Below are 17758 nucleotides of genomic sequence, written 5' to 3'. Positions count from 1 at the left end.
AATAATTTAAATGTTTGGCTACCTATGGGCTTCCTTTCCTATCATTCTTTAGAATTAGGCAAGGCCTATGACCTTTTGTTTAAAACGTTGCTAATTTTAAAATATTTTGTTTTACCTACAGAATTTAAAACTATTAAATCCCTCCAGGTGGCCCAGGGACTATCACATGAGATTGTTGGGGCTGGTCCTGAGGGATAAAATTAATTCAGACCCTTCTAATCAAGGCCAGGTGCACAGATGCCTGTGCAGCTGAAAAAAAAAAATGCTTGTGTTTTGTATAGCTAATTGCTAAAGCCAAGATTACAATAGCTCAATGCATAGAATTTATAGAAAAGTCAATTTTATGACCTTGCCTTTTGGCTTTGGTTTTTGGCTCTTAGGTTGCTTAAAGGGGGTTTTAAGGGTTGATGAATGCCTGTCCATCTCCATTCCCATCTGGCCTGTAATGTTTCATTGGCTATAAATCTTTTGACTCTTAAGTCCCTTGCCACAGGGTTCCCACTGAAGGACATGATGGACCCGAGGCAGGTAGCAAGTCACCCCAGCATCGATATGGGACAAAATAAAAGCTTGGCTATCGATGCTGCCTCTTTCATACCTTGACAAAAAAGGAAACATATAAGCAAAAATAAAATCCTAAGCTCTCCAACAGAATGAACACCCCTCTTGGCCAAAAGAAATGGAAAACACACACACACACACACACACACACACACACACACACACACACAAAACTTGAAAAAACTAGTTCTGGCCATGAAGGAAGTGGAGGTTGGACACACCTCGCTATACTCCCCCCACTACCCCTTGGAATTCAGGCACAACTGACCAGGCTTAATATTAAAATAGAGCTTATAAGACTGACAGATTCTTCAAGGCAATAAAATATCAAATTATAAACAGAATCTAAGACTATGCCAAGGAAGGGTTAATTCTCCACCCCAAGGTAAACAGTCATATGTTTCTTCCATGTTTGTTCAATATACATGCATCAGGACCACTTTCATAAATATTCATAGCTTCCTTGTTCAACTAGGAGACTTAGTCTTATTAAAAACTTGGAGAGAAGGATTCCCTGAAGATCAAATTTAACCAAAATGGAAGGGCCCCTATCAGGTGTTGCTAAGTACCCCAACTGTTGTTAAATTTGAGGGAGTCACTAGCTGGGTACACTTGTCAAAGATTAAACCTGTTTCTTATGAGGCCCCACAGGGGCACCTGAGAAAGACACCATGACCTATACTTGTGAACTCCTAGGACACCTAAAGCTGTTGTTTTGCAAATAAACACATAAGTAACAGCCTTAGTCCCTCCTGCAGGTACTCCGTTTTCTTAACAACTCCATCCCGTACAGATTTGCACCCCAATGGATATCTATGGCTATGTGGTCACCCACTCAATCAGCCTATAAATAACTTGTGTTTCATTTGGCATCATAAAACACATGATTATCAGGGTATTGATAACGTTTGGTTCCTGGATCAATGCACAATAGGACAAGCAGAGACCCTAACATACAATTATATAACATCACTCACCTGAGTGCTATGCCAGCAGGCAATCGGCCTTATATTGGCTAGGGTTGGAGCTGTCGTCGGCTTTTTGGCCTCATGGGGCAACTTTTCATTAAAAGCGCCCTCCCAAGTCTCACTTAGTTTTTGCTCTTCCTAGGACTTTTGATGGCTATCTTGTTATTACTAATCTTTGGCCCTTGCTTGTTTAACGTCTTGGTGAAATTTGTGTGGTCTAGATTATAATAATCCCATATAAACATCATGCTGGCACAAGGCTTCTAACCTGTCCTATCTTCTGAGTTGGGAAATAAAGACATCCTGCCCCTGCCCCTTAGATCAGGCATCCAGATATTTTTTACTCCTCCTTTACTAGGCAGGGCTATGCTCATAAAATCAGCAGGAAGAAGTTACAGAAGAATGATCTTGTCCTTCATCTCTCCTTAAGATTAAGGGTTCTCTGATAAGTAAAGCGAGGATTATGCTAGGGAAATAGAAGCATGGGAGACCCAGGGTAACACCATTTTAAAATCAACTCCATCTTAAAACTAGCAAGGCACATCCTTTGCCAGTCATGACCAGTAGTCATAAGATGTTTAAGGATAAGGAAACAGCTTAATAATGCCTGCAAAGACCCATTCCCAGAACAGTGGGTCACATGACCCCACTGATTAAAGACAGGAGACAGTAAACAACAGGTCACATGACCACACTGATAAGAAAGGGGACAGTAAAGAAACCAGCCTAAACCAGCTAGAAGCAAGATGGCAAAAAAGCAACCTTCAGTACTCATCATATGCTAATTATAATGCATTAGCATACTAAAAACCACTCCCATTAGTGTCATGATAGTTTACAAATGCCATGGCAACATCCAGAAGTTACCCTGTATGGTCTGGATGGGGGAGAAACTCCCGGTTCCAGGAGTTCCCAGAAAATTCATGAGTAATCCACCCCTTGTATAGCATATAATCAAATGGCTATAAAATAGCCAGCCAGCAGCTCCCTCAATGCTACTCTGCATATGGGGTAGCCCTGCTCTGCTTTTGGAGCAGCCACTCTTATTCTTTTACTTTTTAATAAACTTGTTTTCACTTTACTCTATTGGCTTGCTCTTTTTAAATTTTATTTATTTTTATTTTTTAATTTTTTTAAGACGGAGTCTACCTCTTTTGCCTAGGCTGGAGTGCAGTGGCACCCTCTTGGCTCACTGCAACCTCTGCCTCCTGGATTCAAGCAATTCTCCTGCCTCAGCCTCCCGAGTAGCTGGGGTTACAAGCATGCGCCACCATGCCTGGCTAATTTTTGTATTTTTAGTAGAGATGGGGTTTCCCCACGTTGGCCGGGCTGGTCTCGAACTCCTGACTTTCAGATGATGCACCCGCCTCGGCCTCCCAAAGTGTTGGGATTGCAGGCATGAGCCACTGCTCCCAGCCTGTCGGCTTGCTCTTGAATTCTTTCTTGCATGAAGCCAAGAACCCACTTGGCCTTGTGAGCTGAGCCTAAATTTGGGGATTTGCCTGCAACACTACTACTGTAACTGGGTCACTTGAGATTTTCAGCACCCCAGCATTTTTTAGTGACTAAAATAATGAGAATTCTGATCAGGACCTTGCTTGTTTGCTCATGTTCACCACTTGCTTTTTGCCCAATACCTGTTTTTCCCACAATGTAACTATAAACTTCTGATATACTGTTTATTTGTCAAGTGGGAGGAGATAACTTCAGGGTCACAAAAGGTGTTTGCTGAAGGAATGAATGCATTGAAAGTTATTGCAACCAGCTGCTGACGCCCAGAACTCTGGTTGTTTAAGGTGTTAAGTGGGACTGAGGAAACAGACGTTTCACTTTGATTCCCTAAAACTCCCCCTCCTTTATTCTCTAGTCACATAAAAATTCCCTGCTTTTTCCTTTTGTTAACATAGATTTGAGAGATCTTGCTTTCCTACCTTGTTGCTTTGGCCAGATAGAACAAACCTTCCTCTATCTCCGAACTGCTGTGTGTCAGTGTTTGGCATCAATTGCACATCGGATACAAGAGCCTGAATTTGGGCTTCTACTAGAAAAGTACTGACTGACCTGAAGCCCTGGTAACAAGTAGCAATGAGACCCCATTCGATTCAGCATGGACAACTGCCTCAATGATCAATGACAACGTCTCGATGACAGCCAATCATGAACAGTCCTAAGCACATGCTTCTGAGTATTGACAATCAACAACAGCCTCATCACAGCAATCAGCTTCTTACAGGTGAGATATCAATCTCTAACACCTCTGCAAATTCGCTGATCCCTGAACTCCACTGTGCTCTAAAACTCTAAGTGAGACCAACAGCTTGTTCTGCTTGGAGAGACTTGCACAGCCGGCACAGTTCTCCCTTACTATAGTAAGCAATAAATTCAGTCATCTTGCTTCAGATATTGGTCTTTACAGGAACACCCTGCCAGGGTGTTCTAGCAACTTTGAACATCTCCACAAAGGCTAAGTAGGCAAGGCTTCACAGCTCTGAATAGCCTGAAATTCCTCCTGGAGCAAGACGAGATAATGAGCATGGTGTGGAGCCACTTTGAGGCAGCCTCTCCTCTGTCTGGTAGGAGTCTGTCGCGGGCCATTTCTCATTTATCCTCCTAGTTTCAACTGAATGCAGAACTTTCTGCCTTGTGCCCCCACCTAAGGGTTTGGCTGCAAGCTTCTGTGAAGATCTATAAAAATGCTTGGTGGTAGTTTAGGGTTGGCTCTTAACAGGGCAGGGACTAGGGTGAGACAAGAAAGACACCTAGTGGACAAAACTGTGGGGGCACAGTAACAGGGCTGTGCAATGCTGATCCTGCTCTGCTCCTCAACGACAGAGCAACTCACCGTTCCTGACATCTGTCATCTGGTTCCTCTGTTTGGTGTCATGCTGTGAGACTAGGGATACAGGGAGCTGATGCCATGCTGACTTTCTTTTGCTGTAAATCCTAAACTGTCTAAATCCATTTGGGCTTCTTACTTGCTGATTCCATAGAAGACCAGCCAATTTAGCAGGTGCTACCATGCTGCTGCTTATAGACTGCTTGACGACCTGACAGTCTCCTTATCATTGTTATGATCTGATATATTCTTAAAGTATCTTCTCATTTAATTTGTTTCAGTAATTGCTACTTAACAGGATGCTGGTCCTCTTGGCCAGCGCACTTCCACGCCATTTTCATGTTAGTGCTTTTGCTTGTTAAATGCGTTGGTTGGGCTTCATTGTTGTCATTATGTCGCATTATATCCCTAATTCACAAAAGCAGATCAGTTCGTCAGAAGTGGTTCATTACAGTTAAAAACAAAGAAAAAAGAATGGAAATGCTATAACTTAGCATAATGCCCAGAAGACAAACGGTGAGCTGGATTTCAATGCAAATATCGAGCTTTTGCTGCTAGAACACGCAAATCTATTGTCATAGGAAGAAGAGAAGTGGCTATCTAAACCCAGCTTTCCCTGCAATGGTGATCTATTAGCCCAGGAACCCAGGGTGCGCATGTGAAATTTCATTCTATAGTGACATGAAGCCATCAAAACTGACTTCTCTGGTAAACCAATCAGGTTTTTCTGGAACAAACAAAATAATGTTTTCTAGTCTGGGTGATGAAAGACTATTAAGGCAGCAAGAAATAAATTTGAGTCTGTTAACAAATTTTACCATGCCCTAAATGGGCATTGGGTATACTCTTCCAGGGTGAAGTTGGCTGACATTCAAGGAAAAAAGCTACTCACATAAATGTTTTAAATGAGAGATAGAATGGCTGGGCACGGTGGCTCACACCTGTAATCCCAGAGCTTTGGGCAGATCACCTGAGACCAGGAGTTCAAGACCAGCCTGGCCAACATGGTAAAACCCTGTCTCTACTAAAAATACAAAATTAGCCGGGCATGGTAGCATGCGCCTGTAGTCCCAGCTGCTCGGGACACTGAGGCAGGAGAATTGCTTGGACCCAGGAGGCGGAGGTTGCAGTGAGCCGAGATCGCGCCACTGCACTCCAGCCTGGGCGACAGAGTGAGACTCTGTCTGTCTAAAAAAAAAACAAAAAACAAAAAAAAAAACAAATGAGATATAGGATAAAAATAACTTCTTCACAATACCAATATGAAAGTTGTCAATGTCAAGATGGAGTCACTCATGTCAAACCCAAACAAAAAGAGTCAGGTTAGAAAGGGAAAGCCCTCCTGCACACATGCCTATGATAAAAACTATATCAAAGACTCTCTGAAAGTCTCTTATGCTCTTATGCACATTTGCCCGTAACAAGAACTTTTGCCAAAGACTTTCTAACCTGCGTCTTGCTTCATGAATCACAGGGACAGCTAGCCAAAAGGGCAAGAATGCTTGCCTGGCACACTGTCTCCACTAATGAACTGACATCATCTTCTGTGATAAGCCACTGTGACCAATGTTCTCTTTGTTTCAAAACAAATTATGCGTACTTCTTTTGCCTTTAAAAGTTTCCCCTTACCTCAACCTCCTCAAATATGCCCACAGTTTACTATGGCCCCAGTGTCCTGGATTGCAATTCTTCTGCTTATTCCCAATTAAACTCAGTATTTTTAGAGTCTCTCTGCTGGTTTCTTAGGTTGACACAAAGAATATCAGTAATGACGATTTATATAATTTCAAGTGGCTTGTTCAAGTGTCAAGTGTTGAGCCTTGGAGATATACATATATTCATTATATTAATGTTTAATAGAAGCCATCGTGATTCCTAAAGAAAATGCAATTGTGGCAAAAATGACTCAATTGCGTGTTTTCTTCATCAGGTGAAATAAGTCAGAGATCAATGATGTATTATTGAGCATATTTAAAGTTCACAGTCATATGCTGCAACCAAATCTGAGCTGAACACAGCCAAAAATTGATCTGAGAATGCATTCACTGCTATTTCTCGTGTTTCAACTTCTTAGCTTTTCAGTGAGCCTGGCTTGTCACTTTAGGTTTGCAGGTAGTTCTTCATTACATATGTCATCTCTGTCAGCTTCTGAACTGAAAATCATACAAGAAATGTCCCTTTTCAACAACATAAGCACCTTTTATGACATCTCAGCATTCTCCGGCATCCAATTTCATTTCGTGTTGAAAATGCAATTAGGCTATCATTTGCAGGTCTCTCTCCCAATTTCCACTGTATATCATTCTTTTCAGAGAATATTTCATTTGCCAGTGATCATCCCTTTTAGCTTTTCTGACAAACTGACCCTAGTAAGAAAAAGGCTACATAGATATATATTGGAGATATGCCCCAAATAACTTTGTTGAGTATTCTTTCTAATACAGGAATGCTTCACCACCATTCCTGGTAAAAGATGACTCATCCCTCTGAATGCTTCCAGTGATGGGCAACACAGCACTCTTCAAGGTACAGAGTTCTGCTTACTTAAAAAAAAAAAGTTCCTATTCTATTCCCTGCGACCTTCCCCTACATGATTCTACTTTTGTTCTCAAGAATTACACATTAAATCTCTCTTTAATAGAATGGTGTTTCATCAAATATTTAAAGATACTAACAAGTCTGCCCTAAGCTATTCCTCTTAGGGGCTTTCTCAGGGACTCCCATGTCTCATATGGTAACATATTTCTAACTGCTATGGTGGTTGTTCAGAATACTCTTCGAATTTGTCAGTGACTCTTTCAATGAACATTGATTCCCTGTATCCTGTACCTCTCATCAATCGGGCCATATTCATGTTTCCTTAATTCATGTTTGCTCTCTCTTTTAAAACTATAAAGACAGGGTTCCCCTCCCCCCACCCCCGCCCACCTTTTAAACTTCCAGCAAAGTGTTTTTGTTTTTTTTTTTTTTGAGACAGAGTCTCACTCTTTTGCCCAGGCTGGAGTGCAGTGGCATGATCTTGGCTCACTGCAACCACTGCTTCCCAGGTTCAAGCAATTCTTGTGCCTCAGCCTCCTGAGTAGCTGGGATTACAGGCACGCACCACCACGCCTGGGTAGTTTTTCTATTTTTAGTAGAGGGGGGATTTCACCATGTTGGCCAGACGGGTCTCAAACTCCTGACCTCAAGTGATCTGCCCGTCTTGGCCTCCCAAAGTACTGGGATTACAGGCATGAACCAATGCACCTGACCTGTTGTGTTTTTTTTCTTAAAAGGGATAATTAACTTTTTATTGAGGTATAACTCATATCCTATACATACACCCTTTTATTTTATTTTGTTTTTGAGACAGGGTCTTCTAGGCTTGAGTGCAGTGATGTGCACGCCTCACTGCGGCCTCAACCTTCTCGGCTCAAGTGATCCTCCCACCTCAGCCTCCTGAGCAGCTGGGACTACAGGTGTGTGCCACCACACCTGGCTAAATTGTGTATTTTTTGTAGAGACAGGGTTTTGCCATGTTGCCCAGGCTGGTGGCAAACAATTCACCCTTTTAAAGTATAAAACTGAGTGGTTTTTCGTATATTGACAAGGTTGTGCGACCATCACCACTCTCTAGTTCCAGAACATTTTAATGACTTCAAAAAGAAATCCTGTATCCATCAAACAGTCCCTTGCCATTCCTCTTCCTCTCTATTCTTGGCAACCACTAATCTACTCTAATAGACACACTAACCTGTTTCTACGGGTTTGCCTTTTCTAGATTTTTCAAATAAAGGGAATCACATGATATGTGGCCTTTGGTCAAAGTCTGGCTTCTTTCACTTAGAAGAAGGTTTTCAAGTTTCATCCACGTTGTAGCATGTATCAATACTTCATTTCTTTTTATGGCTGAATATTTCATTGCAAAAATAAACTATTTTGTGTATTCATTCACCAGTTGATAGATACCTGGGTTATTTCTACTTTTTGGCTACTGTGAATAATGCTGTATATGAATATGTATATGAAATTTTTCATGAACTATTCATTTCATATACAAATTTTTGCATAAATTCTCTTGAGCATATATCTAGGAGTTGAATTGCTAGGTCATATGGTAACTCTGCTTAACTTACTGAGGAATTACCAAACTGCTTTCTTCATTTTTTTTTTTTTTTTTGAGACAGAGTCTCGCTCTGTGGTTCAGGCTGGAGTGTGGTGGTGCGATCTTGGCTCACCATAACCTCTGTCTCCCAGGTTCAAGAGATTCTCTTGCCTCAGCCTCCCAAGTAGCTGGGATTGTAGGCGCATGCATCCATGCCTGGCTAATTTTTGTATTTTTAGTAGAGACAGCATTTCCCCATGTTAGCCAGGCTGGTCTCAAACTCCTGGTCTCAAGTAATCCGTCCGCCTCAGCCTCCCGAAGTGCTGGGATTACAGGCGTGAGGCACCATGCCCAGCCCCAAACTGCTTTCTAAGGTGGCCACGCCATTTGACATTCACACTAGCAATGTATGAGGTTTCCAATTTCTCCATAACCTTGACAATACTTGTCAATTTCTAAAAAATTACTAAAGTATTTGTTCTTAGCTATAAATTATATCACATCTTTCTTTGTCACCAAGCATGGTCTTCTTCCTTTTGTGTAAATACATATTTAGAATTTGTCTGGCTTATGGAAAGCACTCAATAAAAATATTCATATTGTTAGTCATTATTAGTATTATGTACCTTTAAGAGGAATCAAATTGAGTTGCCTTTTCTCTAGTATTATAGTTCCATCTGCTTTGAGTAGCAAATAGAATATACCTAATATATGATGCATTGCTGAGGTCAAGGAAAAACAGGTTGATACAACTCAAACGTTCCAGCAATTGTTATTTCTTTCCAGGTTTCCCTAACAAAGTGCCTTGATTTTAAGCCTGGGGATTGAGCCATTGTGGAGCAGGTCTGCCGCCCCTACATGGCAGATGAGGCTTCTGATGTTGACATTGGCCAAGGCCTTTGCAAACAAGCCAGGCCAAAAAGGTTCAACAGTTACAGCAGGTGCTTTAATGAGGGCATTGATCTTATCCTCTACGATGGGCACCTCATCAGCATGCAGGGTGAGGGTTGAGTAGATGCAGTGGAGCTTGGAGATGAAGACAGAGGCCGTGGTGTGGGTAATGCAGGGCTGTCTCTGCCAGGTGTGGTGTTAGTCACCGAATGAAGTGGGCCTCACCCCAATGCAGCTTTAGTTTCTTCAGGACAGACCAGCTTGGCGACAGATGAGAAAAGGAAGCAATTTCTTAAAATAAGAAAACAATAAAGTTTGCCACATCAGTGGATTCTTCCTTTCACGAAACATTCCCCTGTAGCAGGCAATGCTGTTTGGTAGCATTTTATCCATAGGAGAATTTCTTTCAAAATTGGAGTCAATCCTCCCAAACCCTGCTGCTGCCTTGTCAACTAAGTTTATGTAATATTCCAAATCCTTTATTGTCATTTCAACAGTGTTCACAACATCTTCACCAGAAGTAGATTTCGTCTCAAGAAACCACTTTCTTTGCTCATTCATAAGAAGCAACTCCTCATTCACTCACGTTTTATTATGAGATTGCAACAATTCAGTCCTATCTTAAGGCTCTACTTTTAATTCTAGTTCTTTTCCTATTTCTACCACATTTGCAGTTTCTTCCTACACTGAAGTCTTGAACCCCTCATGTTATCCATGTGGGTTGGAATCAACTTCTTCCAAACTTCCAAACTCTTATTAATGTTGATATTTTTACCTACTCAAGAATTATACATTATATTTATCTTTAATAGAATGGTCTTTCATCAAATATTTAAAGATACTAACACGTCTGCCCTAAGCTGTTCCTCTTAGGGGCTTTCTCAGGGACTACCATTTCTCATATGGTAAGGTATTTCTAGCTGCTATGTTGGTTGTTCAAATTTGTCAAATATTCTCATTAGTCACAAATGTTCTTAATGGCATCTAGAATGGTAAATCCTTTCCAGAAAGTTTTCAATTTACTTTGCACAGATCCGTCAGAGGAATCACTATGTATGACAGCTATAGCTTATGACATGTATTTCTTCTTCTTCTTCTTCTTTTTTTTTTTTTTTTGACAGAGTCTCACTCTGTTGCCCAGGCTGGAGTGCAATGGCACGATCTCAGCTCACTGCAACCTGCACCTCCCAGGTTCAAGCAATTCTTCTGCCTCAGCCTCCTGAGTAGCTGGGATTACAGGTGTGTGCCACCATTCCGGCTTTTTTATTTTTAGTAGAGATGGGGTTTCACCATGTTGGCCAGGCTGGTCTTGAACTCCTGACCTCAGGTGATCTGCCCACTTCAGTCTCCCAAAGTTCTGGGATTGCAGGCATGAACCACCACTCCTGGCTGAAATGTATTTCTTAAATAATGAGACTTGAGATTTGAAATTGCCCCTTGATCCATGGGCTGCAGAATGGAAGCTGTGTTAGCAGGCATGAAAATAACATTCATCTCCTTGTACATCTCCATCAGAGCTTTTGGATAACAGGTGCATTGTCTATGAGCTGCCATATTTTGAAGGAATTTTTTTTTTAAAGAAGCAGATCTCACAAGTGGGCTTAAGATATTCAGTATATCATGCTGTAAACAGATGTGCTATCATCCAGGCTTTCTTGTTCCATGTATAGAGCACAGGCAGAGTAGATTTAACACAAATCTTAAGGACCCTAGGATTTTCAGAATGGCAAATGAGCACTGGTTTCAAGTTAAAGTTACCAGTTGCATTAGACCCTAATGAGAGTCAGCAGGTCCTTGGGAGCATTGAAGCCAGATGCTGACTTCTCCTCTTTACCTATGAAAGTCTTAAATGGCATGTTACAATAGAAGGCTGTTTTATTGAAAATCTGTTGTTGTTTAGTGTAGCCACCTTCATCAATAATCTTAGCTGGATCTTCTGGATAACTTGCTGCAGCTTCTTCATCAGCACTTGCTGCTTGACCTTGCACTTTTATGTTATAGAGAAGGCTTCTTTCCTTAAACCTCATGAATTAACTTCTGCTGACTTCCAACTTTTCTTCTGAAGCTTCCTCACCTCTCTTAGCCTTCATAGAATTGAGGAGAGTTAGGGCCTTGCTCTGGATTATGCTTTGGCTTAAGGGAATGCTGTGGCTGGTTTGATCTTCTATCCAGACCAATAGAACATTCTCTAGATCATCAATGAAGCTGTTTTGCTTTCTTGTCATTCGTGTGTTCACTTAAGTAGCACTTTTAATTTCCTTCACATTCACAACTTGGCTAACTATATGGCACAAGAGGCCTAATTTTTGGCGCATCTTGACTATCGATATGTCTTCCTTACTAAGCTTTACCAGTTCTAGCTTTTGGTTTAAAGTGAGAGACATGTGACTCTTCACTTCAACACTTAGAGGCCATTGTAGGATTATTAATTGGCCTAATTTCAATATTGTTTTGTTTCGGAATAGGGAGGCCCTAGGAGAGGGACAGAGATGGGGGCAAGGCCCATTGATGAAACAAAACATATACAATATTTATCAATTAAATTTGCTGTCTTAATGGCATGGTTGATGCTGCCCCAAAACAATTACAATAGTAACACTAAAGATCACTGATCACAGATCACTGTAACAGACATAATAATACTGAAAAGTTTGAAATACTGCAATAATTATCAAAACGTGACAGAGATATGCTATTAGAAAAATGGCACTGACAGACTTGCTCTACACAAAATTGCCACAAACCTTCAATTTGTTAAAAATGCAATATCTGAGAAGCACAAGAAAGTGGTGCACAATACAATGAGGTATGCCTGTACTGAATGTGTGTCCATCCCCTCAGGGTATATACAGTGTGTAAATATGAACACAAACTGCTAGAGCAATTTTGCCATCTCAAGGAAAGCTGGCCATAAGTGGAAGCAGATGCTACTGAAGGCAGAGCAAAGACAGAAACAAATATGGGTCCTGGATGATATCGTCAAGTTTCTGAGGCAACCAACCCTGATGCCTTCATAATACTCCAGTTATAGAAGTCAAGATATCCCCTTATTGTTTAAGCCAATTTGTGTTGCATTTTGTGGAAGATGTAAAGATACGCTGCCCAGATTCCCTTTCAAGGAAGTACTTGCTGCCCAGGTGTAGGGAATGCGGTTAGCAGGCAGCCCCTAGCTATTTTCTTCAGGGTCTGCTTCAGCAGCAGAAGACCACCTTGCTTGAGATTACACCCTTTCTAGGTCAGACAGCAGCTAGTATAAGGGGCTGGCCATTTTAGCCTGACAATGATACTCTTGATGGGCAATACTTACTCTAAAGCTCCCTCTCAGGATGGCTGAGAATTTGCTGGACATGAATAGCAGTTTAACTACTTCCTCTGAACAATCCTGCTTCCACTCCATTCCTAATAAAAATCTTTCTTCTCATCTCCAATGTGGAATACCCAATCTGTGACAAGTTTTCTGTAACATCAGGCAAAAGCATCCTGAGATTCAGTGAGCTAGTCTGAATATCTACAGGATGAGAAATGCACTCATGATCTCTTATTTTTGACTTTGTATTAAGGAAGATTTCCAGCATGCACAAAAATAGAGAGAAGAATATAATGAAACAACAATATCAATATATGACAAATAGTTATCATCTGATGCCCTCGTGTATTATTTTAAAATAAGTCCTAGATAATATATTATTCCATCCAAAAATACCATAGTGCACCAATGTTTGCTTTGAGATGCAATACAGTGCCTTTTTCTCCATTCTTCTCCTAATCCAACTCCTCTTTATATTATCTCATCTTTTCTTCCTCTTCCCACCACCATAGCTTTAAAAAGAGGAAGTGTTTTAATAGGAGAAGGGGCAGGGGTGGCAGTGGTAAGGGATAAAAGGCCCAGAACAAATACTGGAATCCTTTCTTTCATTCAACAAACATTTTAGACCTATCCTCTCTCAAAGTCTCAATCATCACTAGTGTAGGCAGTTGTTCAGATAGGTGGTACTGGACAATGATGTTTTTGTTTAGCCAGAAAAGAAGAATGGAAAAGAGTCCCTTACCACCTGCCATCTAGTGGTTACAGTGATAAGTAACATGCATGCTTTCTACTAGACAGATTAATACATGGTTTGTTTTATGGAACAAACAGGAAATTAAGGCCAGAGGGGTAAAGTGATTTAAGGTCATATGGCTAGTTAATAGCAGAGCTTGGCATAGAACCCAAACAAGTTGATTTTAAGACCTGTGTAAATTTTGATTGTTTGAAACATAAAGATGTCATTCAAATGATTTTAAATTTGATTAAAGCATCATCCTGTTTTGTATTTATTTGTATTAAGTTATAGTACATTAGTATCAAAGGAGAAAAAGTGCCATTGGTTGAATGAGGGAACAAGATGGGCCTATGAGATAATACTAACATTGAATTATTTTCCATTAAATGGTCCTATTACCAACATTTCAATAATAATAATAATGCCTATGCTAGCTCTGTCATATTCCTAAACAAAGGGTGAATAATTATATTAGAGAAAACTAAATGCAATTATGCCACATCATTGACAGTGCATTCAGAGTTTATGTTACCTTCTGGAGTTTGTTGGATCTGTTACTTATTCCTGTCCAGTCAGTTAAAATTGAAGGTGGAGCTCACAGGAGCTGATACTTTACACTTTATTTCTGGGTAAATATAAGAAGTTTGCCAGGGGAATGGAAATACTGTGTTTCAAATGAATCCAGCAATGGCCACACCAAACATTCAGATGATCATCACAATTAGGCGGCATCTAGGTTACATTGCCCTTGTCTCTCCAAGGCTGGGACTTTCCTAATCCTTTTCACTTGAGAGGGAAGGATTTAAAAGTGAATCTACCCCTACCTTATTAACATTTTGAGGCAGATTTTGGGAATGGGGAGAGGTGGCGAGCATTTTGAGACTCTACTTTTGGTGTTAGCATTGAAACTCATTGTGTGACATTTAGACGCTTCTTTGGATCCCATTTTCCTTACCTGTAACAGCAAGGGGTTGACAAAGTGATTACCTCTAAAAGTTCCTTTCAGTTCTGTCATTCTGTGAAATTTTTGTGCTAAGGATAAATCTTCAGTTCAGCTGGTCCCTTCTGCTTTTTCCTGGGTTGACTTCCTTCCTCCCACAATCATTTACTGAGTATCTCCATGTTCTTGAGGGTAGGGCCTGGGTTTTATTCAACTTTCCCCATCACCTAGCACAATAACTAAGCAGGTTATTTCCAGTAGGGTTAAAGTTGTTTTCTATATAAGATTCCAACTTTGAATGGAGGGGCTCACAGTCCCAAAGAGGGTGCCAGGCTTAATCAATTAACTAAAAGCTGAGTATCTGTAAAAATAAAAAAAAAAAAAGTGGGGTGGGGGGATGCGGGGGGACATAAAGGCTAGTAGGATACCTGGTTCCAGTTGTCCTTAAGCACAGGTATGTTACAACAGGGAATAAGAGTGCATAATAATGCAAAAAGTAATGGTTAACACTCATCGAATGCTTTCAATGTGACAGCGCTTTCAGTGTATTATCTCAAGTAATACAATCGTCCTATTTTCTAGGTACTAGTATTATGTTTCACACTTGAAGTGGGCACAGAGAGGTTAAGTAACATGCCCAGGCAACACTGTTAGAAGTGGGAGGCAGCATTTGAAACCAGATAGCGAAACCTCACAGCCTGCACTCCTAGCGCTCCACTACGTAGATAAATAAGAAAAATCACAATAACAATCGTGATTTCTCCAAGAGGCCAGGTGAATTTGACCAGTGATGAGTACAACCTACAGAAGGAGCAGAGGGAAGTGGCTGCCGAAAAGAAGGCTAAAGAAGTTTGCAAAAAGATAACATGCACTTTTCCAGGCTAGATACATAGGCCGAGAAGTAAACCGGCGGAACAAAATCCGACAAGCAAGATGTGGAGCGCGCCAGGACGCCAGGTGAACTCAAAGAACAGGTCGGAAGTGACGTCACTAGCCGAGTCTGGCGCTCAGCGGGACTGCGGGTCCGGTGGAATTCCGGCCGGATGTGGCGCACGGGAAGTGACGCAGGGGAGGCGGTACCTGGTTGTGGAGGGTGACGCCATGGGCGGGGCGGAGCGTCTCGGATCCGCTGGGAGCCTCGGATACCCGACAGGTAACTTGCTGGCGGGATGTGAACTGGGGCGAGGGTGGCAGCTGGGGTTGATGGCCTAGGTCGCTCGGGGCCCTAAGCGCGGGCGGACACAGGTTAGGTAATGGACAGCATTAGGTCGTGGCTGGAGAAAAGGCTCCTTGGCATGAGGCTCCCTGAGGGGTTGAGGATATGGAGAACTCTTGGGAACTTGGTCTTCGGGGCCCGAAGTCGTCGAGGAAATACAGACAGGTTGAGTCTTAGAATCAGACATGGCTGGGGGCCATGGGTTTCCGATCATTGGCGCGTATGTTGGAGAGAGGGAGCCTGGGACACTGAGATGAGCTGACCTAGGGTTCACCTACCCCGACCTGTTCTGCTAATAGGGGACAGGGACCTCAACTTTTTGTCTCTTAACTCGTAGCACAATGCCTTGCCGCAAGTAAGCATTCTTTAGATGCTGTCGAAGGAATGAATGAATGAATTAATTAATTAATTAATGAACCAACCAACCTGATTCTGCCTCCCCGGCAGAACCTCTCTCCAAATTTCAGTATTCTAACCTCTGAATATAGAAATGACTCCAGTTTAGTTTGCTAACCAGTGGTTTATGAGGATGCTGGTGCAGCAGATACCCAGGACATTGTTGGTTTTTGTTAGTTTTGTCTTTTATGGTTATTGAAATTTAGAAATGTGTCTTAGTATTCTTATCCGGGTGGAGAGGATGAGTCACTTACTTTGGCTTCTTTCAGGTTCCTTTACTTTTCTGGGAAGAACTTGTAGGGAAATGATACCAGGGAGGAGTTGGACCGTTGTAAACAAACTGCTGTTATAGCACTGACTGCTCTTAATGTTTTCTTTTAAGCAAAGTAAACTTACTTTCCTTTTTTTTTTTTTTTGAGACGGAGCCTCGCTCTGTCGCCAGGCTGGAGTGCAGTGGCGATCTCGGCTCACTGCGTGACCTCCGACCCCCTGGTTCAAGTGATTCTCCTCCCTCAGCTTCCCGAGTAGCTGGGATTACAGGCACACGCCACCACCCCCAGCTAATTTTTGTATTTTTAGTAGACACGAGGTTTCACCATGTTGGCCAGGATGGTCTCGATCTCCTGACCTCGTGATCCGCCCACCTTGGCCTCCCAAAGTGCTGGGATTATGGGCTTGAGCCACTGCGTGTGCGGCCACTTTCCTTTTTCTTAATGGTTTCTTCATTATCTTATACGTAAGTGTACTACTTACATTTGAGATGTGAGAATTATAACTCACTATAATTATATTATAATTGAGAATATACCTTATATTTTTGATTATGAAAATGAAAATAGTAATTTATAAAAATCCAGTCAGAGATTACACCTGGTGTTTATAAGTAAGGTTAACTCCTTCCAAACAGTTATATTAATAGAGGGTCCCCAAAAGAAGATTAAACTGTTTCCTTTGTTGGAAGTACTTGTTTAGGTGTCTTAAATGTGATCAAGAGTGGGGCCGGGCATGGTGGCTCACGCCTGTAATCCCGGCGCTTTGGGAGGCCAAGGTGGGCAGATCACTTGAGGTCAGGAGTTCAAGACCAGCCTGGCCAACATGGTGAAACCCCGTCTCTACTAAAAATTAGCCAGGCAGGGTGCGATCCTGTAATTCCAGCTACTTGGGAGGCTGAGGCACGAGAATCACTTGAAGCTGGGAGGCGGAGGTTGCAGGAGCAGAGGTTGGGCCACTGCACTCCAGCCTGGGCGACAGAGTTAACTCCTCAGGAAACATAAATAAATAAAAAAATATATAAAATATAAATAAGTAAAACTTAAAAAATAAAAATTAATTTTAAAAATGTGATAAAAAGTGGGAAGGGACCTAAAAAACAACTACTGTAACCTTATTGGTTTTGGTTGTCAAATGGAAAAAAAGAGCAGATGAGACTGTCGTCAGGCTGTGTAATGAAATCTTGGCATGAATCACTACCTAGTCCAGTGAGGTGAATGTGTGTATGGACCACCTAATGAGATAGCAGCTCTGGTTTCAGAATCTTACCATTAGATTGGGTATAGTAGGAGTAGGAAACCCTGAATTTATGCCACATGGGAGTGTGTGTGTGTGTGTGTGTGTGTGTGTGTGTGTGTGTGTTTTACAGAGATGAAACTTCTTAAGCATTTTTTAGATATAAAAATCTAAGATGTTCTCAAAATAGGTTGAAAACTCCAAAAAGTTGACATGTAAATATACTATTGCACTGTTTAAATTTTAAGTTTACATACCCTTAAACCTTGTTTTCCCAGTTTCTGGAAAGTGCCCAGAATCATGCCCATTTGTGTATA

The 17758-nt window shown here is 41.5% G+C and overlaps 1 protein-coding gene across 3 annotated transcripts in view; it reads left to right on the top strand.

Moving 5' to 3' along the window:
* The first annotated feature begins 15355 nt into the window (after nt 1-15355).
* MAP3K13 (mitogen-activated protein kinase kinase kinase 13) overlaps nt 15356-17758 on the top strand; it is a 192384-nt gene continuing 189981 nt past the window's right edge. For all 3 annotated transcript variants that reach the window (XR_004182199.1, XM_031663506.1, XM_021934596.2), the window contains exon 1: nt 15356-15476. The gene's annotated coding sequence lies outside the window, so the exon portion shown is untranslated. The remainder of the gene's footprint in view (nt 15477-17758) is intronic.

Source organism: Papio anubis, chromosome 2 (assembly GCF_008728515.1).
Source record: "Papio anubis isolate 15944 chromosome 2, Panubis1.0, whole genome shotgun sequence".
NCBI classification, from domain to species: Eukaryota; Metazoa; Chordata; class Mammalia; order Primates; family Cercopithecidae; genus Papio; species Papio anubis.
This window is presented reverse-complemented; position numbering and strand designations above follow the sequence as displayed.